The following is a 9,864-nucleotide window of genomic DNA, read 5'->3' on the forward strand; positions in this document are numbered from 1 at the left end:
CTACACGTGTCTCTTATGTGTGACTGCCATCGTATTGCAGTCCACACATATCTCTTATGTGTGACTGCCATCGTATTGCAGTCTACACATATCTCTTATGTGTGACTGCCATCGTATTGCAGTCTACACATATCTCTTATGTGTGACTGCCATCGTATTGCAGTCTACATGTGTGTCTTATATGTGACTGCCATCGTATTGCAGTCTATACGTATCTCTTATGTGTGACTGCCATCGTATTGCAGTCTACACATATCTCTTATGTGTGACCGCCATCGTATTGCAGTCCACACGTATCTCTTATGTGTGACCCCCATCGTATTGCAGTCCACACGTATCTCTTATGTGTGACTGCCATCGTATTGCAGTCTACACTTATCTCTTATGTGTGACTGCCATCGTATTGCAGTATACACGTGTGTCTTATGTGTGACTGCCATCGTATTGCAGTCTACACGCATCTCTTATGTGTGACTGCCATCGTATTGCAGTCTACACGTATCTCTTGTGTGTGACTGCCATCGTATTGCAGTCTACACGTATCTCTTATGTGTGACCGCCATCGTATTGCAGTCCACACGTATCTCTTATGTGTGACTGCCATCTTATTGCAGTCTACACGTGTGTCTTATGTGTGACTGCCATCGTATTGCAGTCTACACGTTGTCACGAACGGGGGGTCGCAGCTTGCTGCGCGGTTGTTCTCCCAATGCAAAGGAACGGCTCCGGACGAAGGCGTAAGGTAGGAAGTGATTTATCTATCATAAATCATCCAATAAACAAAAACAACAAGGATGCGTGCAGAGCGCACGGGAAGTTAAGGAACTTATTACTTAGCATAGGCAAAAGACAAGGAACACTAGAACTCAAAAACTCACGTGACAAGTGCATGGAGCAAACACAATGAGAGCAGGACGAGTGACTGGCAAAGGCAACTTAAATAATGCCTCTGATTAGCGCTCAGGAAGCAGGTGAGCGGGCGAGCACTAATCAGAGACAGGTGCACACAAAGAGTGACCATGACAACCAAAACAAACTCACAGGAGCACAACAAATAACAAAAGGAGTCCAAAATTAACAGAAAACACAAAAACATGATCCGGACCATGGATCATGACAGTACCCCCTCCTCAAGGACAGATACCAGATGTCCATATGAAAACAAAAACAAAAAACAAGCAGGGTCAAAAGTCACGGGCGGGCGGAGGGAGGACTTGGAGGTGGGTCGCCAGGCCAAGTGTCCCCGAATCCACCGAGGCAAAGTCAAGTGGCGGCGGCGAGTGGAACGCCGCTGCAGCAAGCGAGGCGGGCGACCAGGGAATGGCCACATTCGTGGCCGACGGGGAGGTGGGCGCACTTGGCGAGGCGGACGACCAGGGAGCGGCCACATCCGTGGTCGACGAGGAGGTGGGCGTGTCGGCGCCGTCATGGCAGGCGTGGCAGCAGGCACCGGCGCCGTCATGGCAGGCGTGGCAGCAGGCACCGGCGGCGAGTCAGGCGTGGTTGCAGGTACCACTGGCGAGTCAGGCGTGGTTGCAGGTACCACTGGCGAGTCTGGTGTGGTTGCAGGTACCACCGGCGAGTTTGGCGTGATTGCAGGTACCACCGGCGAGTCTGGCGTGGTTGCAGGTACCACCGGTGAGTCTGGCGTGCTTGCAGGTACCACCGGCGTCTGCCGAGGAGCAGGCGCAGGCGTCCGCCGAGGAGCAGGCGCAGGCGTCCGGCGAGGAGCAGGCGCAGGCGTCCGGCGAGGAGCAGGCGCAGGCGTCCGGCGAGGAGCAGGCGCAGGCGTCCGGCGAGGAGCAGGCGCAGGCGTCTGGCGAGGAGCAGGCGCAGGCGTCTGGCGAGGAGCAGGCGCAGGCGTCTGGCGAGGAGCAGGTGCAGGCGTCTGGCGAGGAGCAGGTGCAGGCGTCTGCCGAGGAGCAGGTGCAGGCGTCAGCCGAGGAGCAGGTGCAGGCGTCAGCCGAGGAGCAGGTGCAGGCGTCTGCCGAGGAGCAGGTGCAGGCGTCTGCCGAGGAGGAGGTGCAGGCGTCTGCCGAGGAGCAGGTGCAGGCGTCTGCCGAGGAGCAGGTGCAGGCGTCTGCCGAGGAGCAGGTGCAGGCGTCTGCCGAGGAGCAGGTGCAGGCGTCTGCCGAGGAGCAGGTACTGGTGTGGGAACCAGCCGAGGTGCAGGTACTGGTCTGGGAACCAGCCGAGGTGCAGGTACTGGTCTGGGAACCAGCCGAGGTGCAGGTACTGGTCTGGGAACCAGCCGAGGTGCAGGTACTGGTCTGGGAACCAGCCGAGGTGCAGGTACTGGTCTGGGAACCAGCCGAGGTGCAGGTACTGGTGTGGGAACCAGCCGAGGTGCAGGTACTGGTGTGGGAACCAGCCGAGGTGCAGGTACTGGTGTGGGAACCAGCCGTGGAGCAGGTGCTGGTGTGGAAACCAGACTTGGAGGTACTGGTGTGGAAACCAGACTTGGAGGTACTGGTGTGGAAACCAGACTTGGAGGTGTTGGTCGTGACTTTGGCGGAGGTGGCCTGGCAGGAGGTTGCGGCTTGGCATGCCGACGGACTGGTGGTGGAGGACGGGCTGGAGGTTGCGGCTTGGCAGGCCGAAGGACAGGTGGCGGCGGCCGGGATGGAGGTTGCTGCCTGGCTGGGCGCAGCCGAGCAGCCCCACCAGCACAGCTCCCGGCCCCAGCCCCCCCCTCAAGGGGCGGATACCAGACGCGCTGCTTGCGGTCTGGAACAGTCTTTACGGGTGGGTGGCGGGAAGTCAGGAGGGGGGCAAAATCCTCCCCTCTAAATTGTCCAAAATGTCTTTTCCCACCCCCCACCTGAGGTCTTTTGGGAGGATGAGAGGAAAAAGTCACTGACGTGGGCGGGGCTAGAGTCCTAGGGGGCGGAGCTTGGCACTCAGAAGGAGACTGTGGCTGACATCTAAATTTCAAAAGAATGTCCTGACAAGGTATAATTTTAGAATTAAAGTCTTTAGGAGGTTGTTGACGCAAAGAGACAGAATTCAGAAAAAAAAAATTCTGGGCCATGACGTCATCAGCCGTGGACGGAGTGACGTCATCGGGGGAAGGATACTGGGCTGCCTGCAACTTGCTTCGGTCCGGGGGAGGAGCTTGCGGGAGTGACGCGTTCTGACGGCGAGGCGAAGCCCTTCTGGACGGCTTCCGCCTTTGCCTGCGCGTCCGGTACTGCTGTGTAGCGGCGATGTCTTCGGACCAGAGGGAGTCGATGGGGATAAGGGAGCCTCCAGGTCCCCACATAAGATTCGACCTCTCCTCCGTCGAATAGCGAAGCGTCTCCACTTCCATCGCTCGCAACACCATGCGCGTACCTTCATCCATCTCACTCTGGTCCGTTTGCGGGAGAACGGATGCTGCTCTCATTCTGTCACGAACGGGGGGTCGCAGCTTGCTGCGCGGTTGTTCTCCCAATGCAAAGGAACGGCTCCGGACGAAGGCGTAAGGTAGGAAGTGATTTATCTATCATAAATCATCCAATAAACAAAAACAACAAGGATGCGTGCAGAGCGCACGGGAAGTTAAGGAACTTATTACTTAGCATAGGCAAAAGACAAGGAACACTAGAACTCAAAAACTCACGTGACAAGTGCATGGAGCAAACACAATGAGAGCAGGACGAGTGACTGGCAAAGGCAACTTAAATAATGCCTCTGATTAGCGCTCAGGAAGCAGGTGAGCGGGCGAGCACTAATCAGAGACAGGTGCACACAAAGAGTGACCATGACAACCAAAACAAACTCACAGGAGCACAACAAATAACAAAAGGAGTCCAAAATTAACAGAAAACACAAAAACATGATCCGGACCATGGATCATGACACACGTATCTCTTATGTGTGACTGCCATTGTATTGCAGTCTACACGTGTGTCTTATGTGTGACTGCCATTGTATTGCAGTCTACACGTGTGTTTTATGTGTGACTGCCATCGTATTGCAGTCCACACGTATCTCTTATGTGTGACTGCCATCGTATTGCAGTCTACACGTGTCTCTTATGTGGGACTGCCATCGTGTTGCAGTCCACACGTATCTCTTATTTGTGACCGCCATCGTATTGCAGTCCACATGTATCTCTTATGTGTGACTGCCATCGTATTGCAGTCCACACGTATCTCTTATGTGTGACCGCCATCGTATTGCAGTCCACACGTATCTCTTATGTGTGACCGCCATCGTATTGCAGTCCACACGTATCTCTTATGTGTGACTGCTATCGTATTGCAGTCTACACATATCTCTTATGTGTGACTGCCATCGTATTGCAGTCTACACGTGTGTCTTATGTGTGACTGCCATCGTATTGCAGTCTACACACATCTCTTATGTGTGACTGCCATCGTATTGCAGTCTACACGTATCCCTTATGTGTGACTGCCATCGTATTGCAGTCTACATGTATCTCTTGTGTGTGACTGCCATCGTATTGCAGTATACACGTGTGTCTTATGTGTGACTGCCATCGTATTGCAGTCCACACGTATCTCTTATGTGTGACTGCCATCTTATTGCAGTCTACACGTGTGTCTTATGTGTGACTGCCATCGTATTGCAGTCTACACGTATCTCTTATGTGTGACTGCCATCGTATTGCAGTCTACACGTGCCTCTTATGTGTGACTGCCATCGTATTGCAGTCTACACGTATCTCTTATGTGTGACTGCCATCGTATTGCAGTCTACACGTGTCTCTTATGTGTGACTGCCATCGTATTGCAGTCCACACGTATCTCTTATGTGTGACTGCCATCGTATTGCAGTCCACACGTATCCCTTATGTGTGACCGCCATCGTATTGCAGTCCACATGTATCTCTTATGTGTGACCGCCATCGTATTGCAGTCCACACGTATCTCTTATGTGTGACTGCCATCGTATTGCAGGAACTCAAAGTAAAGCCGCTGCTCCTCCACATGGAGAGGAGCCAGATGAGGTGGTTCGGGCATCTGGTCAGGATTCCACCCAAATGCCTCCCTAGGAGGTGTTTAGGGCACATCCAACCGGTAGGAGGCCACGGGGAAGACCCAGGACACGTTGGGGAAGACTATGTCTCCCGGCTGGCCTGGGAACGCCTCAGGATCCCCCGGGAGGAGCTGGACGAAGTGGCTGGGGAGAGGGAAGTCTGGGCTTCCCTGCTTAGGCTGCTTCCCCCGCGACCCGAAGATGGATGGATGGATGGATGGTACTATTGGTTGTATTTTGTGAAAAGAATATTACCACAGAGTTGAGAAGGAGCAAAGATCTTCAATAGTACTGAAATCGTAGCCGCCAGCAAACAAGAGTATGACCATAATAGAGTTGCTTGTCAATCAAATTAATTACATTTAAAAATGTCATACTTGAATAACATAAAGTTTAGATAAATGATGAAGATGAAGATTGTAAAAGCCAATAGGCGTAAAAGTTAGGACCACAGTCCAGATTGTGTTGTATATAGTTCTCTGCAAACCTATGAAATGTTCTAATTTGTCCTCATTATTTTGTCAGAATGCACCAGAATGCTTCATTTGTATGTGAAAATCACAAAGAAATCTTCTGGGGGAGGATGACGCCCCTACAGGGGTTTGCTTTACAAACTTTCAGCCCCACCTAAAACAAAATTCACCAGGCGCCACGGATGATGATGCGTTCTCATTGTAGGCAAAGTACAAGACAATACTTTCTTAACAGTATAATTGTAACCAGGAATAAGTCTTCAAGTAACAATATTCCAATACTAACATTGTTGGGTAAAACATAATTTGGTTTTATTCTGAATCCAGTGAAACCGATTGGTGGTTTTAGCTGATATAAAGACTTCCAGGTGTTTATATATGTTGAAGTATTTGGCAGACGCTTTTATCCAAAGCGACATACATCAAAAATACATATAAAACAATCACTGTAAACATTATCATTTAAGGGAAGAATGTAATACAAAATATCAATACAAAGTGTCAAGACAGAATAAACTCTCAGAAATACAGTCTATATGTCCCTAAGATATATACAGTAGATATCTAATGTATTCATACATTGTTTATGTAGGATATACGCATGAATATATAACCTAATCATATTGTTTCTTTAACTTAAAAATATTTTTTCCCCCTTTCTATGGGATTATATTCCCAGTTTTGATCTGGGACGTCTGGTCACTTATAGCTAGGGATGTCCGATAATAATAAAAAAGAATACAATTTATTTTTTAAATTTTTATTAAATCAACATAAAAAAACACAAGATACACTTACAATTAGTGCACCAACCCAAAAAACCTCCCTCCCCCCATTTCTTTCTGTTATCAATATTCTGGTTCCTATATATATCAATACAGTCTGCAAGGGATACAGTCCGTAAGCACACATGATTGTGCGTGCTGCTGGTCCACTAATAGTACTAACCTTTAACAGTTAATTTTACTCATTTTCATTCATTACTAGTTTCTATGTAACTGTTTTTATATTGTTTTACTTGCTTTTTTATTCAAGAAAATGTTTTTAATTTAGTTATCTTATTTTATTATTATTTTTAAAAAGTACCTTATCTTCACCATACATGGTTGTCCAAATTAGGCATAATAATGTGTTAATTCCACGATTGCATATATCGGTTGATATCGGTATCGGTTGATATCGGTATCGGTAATTAAAGAGTTGGACAATATCGGAATATCGGATATCGGCAAAAAGCCATTATCGGACATCCCTACTTATAGCATATACGAATATTCTATTACTGTTAAGCCAACTATGAATAATAAAACGTGTCCTTTATCATAGCTACACGTATGACAAAAAAGTGCGTGGAAATCAGTGGTATTCAGTGAGGTAAGATGAATTAAATGCGCTGACAGTTCATTGCTCCTGCCAAATGAATTGCACTGAGTGGAGCGGATCACCACTCCAAGATGGCGGCCCCGCGTCTCGTCAGCGCCAGTAGCGCTCGATGCTGCGTACCCTTATAAGATGTCTATGATCTAAACACCCAATGTTTTTTGGGGGGGGGGTAAATCAAGCCTGCAAAGACCCGGGAGTCAAACGGTTGCCTGGTTACCTTGGCTTTGGGGAGCCTTTTGGGCTTCATCCAGCTTCACAGAAACACCACCAGCCAAAACCCACCGAGCCCACCACTCATCTCCCCGCTCTCCCCCACTGTTGCCACCCATTGACTTGGATTTGAAACGTACTCCAGCTCCACGGGTGAGATGGGTTGCACATTTCGTTTCATCCTTTTCATTTGCAATAGGCAAAACAAGTGTGGCTAATTCAACACCACGCACACAAACTGCTAACATTGTAACTATTGTCCGCTAACATCTCCTCTTACTACAATTGCACGTATTTATATGCACAACCCAGGAAAACATGCAAACTCCACATGGCGATGCTTCAACAGAACTTCGAACCCTTGATCTCCCTTGCCTGTGCAGGTACTCCAGGTTCCTTTCCCCAAAAACATGCATGTTACGTTCAGTGGGGACTATAGTTTCTGCAACGAAGTGAATTAATTAACTCATATTATGTTTTGCATATGGTGAATGTTTATATTCATCTCGGAGAAAGCCAACCACCAGGTTTAAGTAAATAGTAGCATTTCAGTTTGGGCACATAATAACATAGTAGTACTGACATTTGTGTGTGGATTGGATTAGTTCTTGCGGAAGACAAGGCAATAAAATTGGACCTTGGTATGCAAAGGTGATGGCCCTATACGTGAGAAGAGACTACATGTTTAGCCTCTAAGATACGACCGGCATCTGTTTTCTTTTCAGTCACTTAGACACAAACATCCCCTTTATGGCCAGGATGCGCTCTCCTGACTTAGCACACACACATTGATTGATTGATTGAGACTTTTATTAGTAGGTTGCACAGTGAAGTACATATTCCGTACAATTGACCACTAAATGGTAACACCCGAATAAGTTTTTCAACTTGTTTAAGTCGGGGTCCACTTAAATTGATTCATGATACAGATATATACTATCATATATACTATCGTCATAATACAGTAATCACACAAGATAATCACAATTAATTATTTACATTATTTACAATCAGGGGTGTGGAGAGGGGGGGGGGGTAGGATATGGACATCAAGTAGTGGACATAGAGAGAGAGAGAGAGAGAGAGAGAGAGAGAGAGAGAGAGAGAGAGAGAGAGAGAGAGAGAGAGAGAGAGAGAGAGAGAGAGATCAGAAGGCATAAGAAAAAGTATCTGCATTTGATTGTTTACATTTGATTGTTAGCAATCCGGGGAGGGTGTTAGTTTAGGGTTGTAGCTGCCTGGAGGTGAACTTTTATTGCGGTTTTGAAGGAGGATAGAGATGCCCTTTCTTTTATACCTGTTGGGAGCGCATTCCACATTGACAGGAGTAGGGTTGGGTATCGAGTATTGAGTATCGATTGGAACCGGAACTAACTTTCCGATTCTCCCGGAATCGTTGAGAGAGAGAGAGAGAGAGAGAGAGATCAGAAGGCATAAGAAAAAGGAGGGTGTTAGTTTAGGGTTGTAGCTGCCTGGAGGTGAACTTTTATTGCGGTTTTGAAGGAGGATAGAGATGCCCTTTCTTTTATACCTGTTGGGAGCGCATTCCACATTGACAGGAGTAGGGTTGGGTATCGAGTATTGAGTATCGATTGGAACCGGAACTAACTTTCCGATTCTCCCGGAATCGTTCAAAAGTTTAAATTTCGATTCCTAGTTTCGATACCCAGTCCGCCGACCGGAAAAAAAGAATAAGTCCGCCGACCGGAAGAAGAAGCCGCTGAACACCAACGAAGAAGCGCCCACCGCCGGAAGTGTTAGCATAGCCGAGCCTATGTAGCCGAGCGAGTCAGTCAAGCATGGATAGCGGGCGTCGGCGGTCGAAAGTGTGGCTTTATTTTACTAAAAAAAATGAAATATCGGCGAAATGTAACACGTGCGACAGGACTGTTTTGTGCTTAGGAGGGTGCACGTCGGACACGATGAAGCACCTCCGAGTTCATGGAGTACAAATAAATGCGTGTCCCGTCTTCGACGCGCTGCGCCGACCGTCCTCCTCTGCCTCTTCCTCTGGCTCCGACGCCCAGCCTGGCACCTCGGTGACTGCACTGCAGTCCGAAACCGGTAAGTAAAACAATATATATGCAATAAATAATGTGTTTTGCGCCAACGTTGAGGCAGCTAACAAATTAGCCCGCATATTTTTTCATAGACAATTTACAACCTGCTAGCCAGGCTCCGCGATGTGCTCAGCGTACTCCGTTCACCGTAGCGGCAATGGGGAAGATGTCGGTGCCACAGACGGAAGAGTGCCACAGAAAGGTCACAGCACACATAGTCAAAAGACTGCATCCCTTTTCAGAGGTGGAATCTCCAACATTTAGGTTAGTTAAGCAATAACGTTAGAGCTAAGCTAATTGATACTGGGCTAAACAGTAACAGCAACATTACATGTTTGTTTATGTTTGCAGGGATATGGTGAAAACTCTCAACCCAAAATACATACCACCTTCCAGGGACTACCTGTCAAACACATTGATCCCGGCATGGTACAAGAAGAATCGGAATCGAGAATCGTCAGGAATCGGAATCGGAATCGTACGAATTCAAACGATACCCAACCCTAGACAAGAGGTAGGAATATAAAACTGATGGTTTGGCTTCTCCAAGTTAGGAGTCCTTCATTTTTGACCTGACCTCCTCCAGGTACTGCAGTCCTGTATAATGACACTCACTTGTAATAAAACAACTTTTTGTTCAGTAAAGCGTCTCCGACATCTCTTTTGATCCAGCCGCACTGCCGTGTCATCCTTCTGTCCGGACCAGAATGACAAGACCAGAAATACACGTCATGTGGAACGAAGTGAATGTGAGT

At 48.0% G+C, this 9,864-nt stretch overlaps 1 long non-coding RNA gene across 1 annotated transcript; it reads left to right on the forward strand.

Moving 5' to 3' along the window:
* Positions 1–9,076: 9,076 nt before the first annotated feature.
* Positions 9,077–9,577, forward strand: LOC133658847 (uncharacterized). The gene is made up of 3 exons (XR_009827545.1): positions 9,077–9,113; positions 9,202–9,373; positions 9,461–9,577. It is a non-coding gene; the product is annotated as an uncharacterized LOC133658847 (long non-coding RNA).
* The last annotated feature ends 287 nt before the right edge of the window (positions 9,578–9,864 follow it).

This window comes from Entelurus aequoreus, linkage group LG10 (genome assembly GCF_033978785.1).
Source record: "Entelurus aequoreus isolate RoL-2023_Sb linkage group LG10, RoL_Eaeq_v1.1, whole genome shotgun sequence".
In the NCBI taxonomy this organism is placed as follows: Eukaryota; Metazoa; Chordata; class Actinopteri; order Syngnathiformes; family Syngnathidae; genus Entelurus; species Entelurus aequoreus.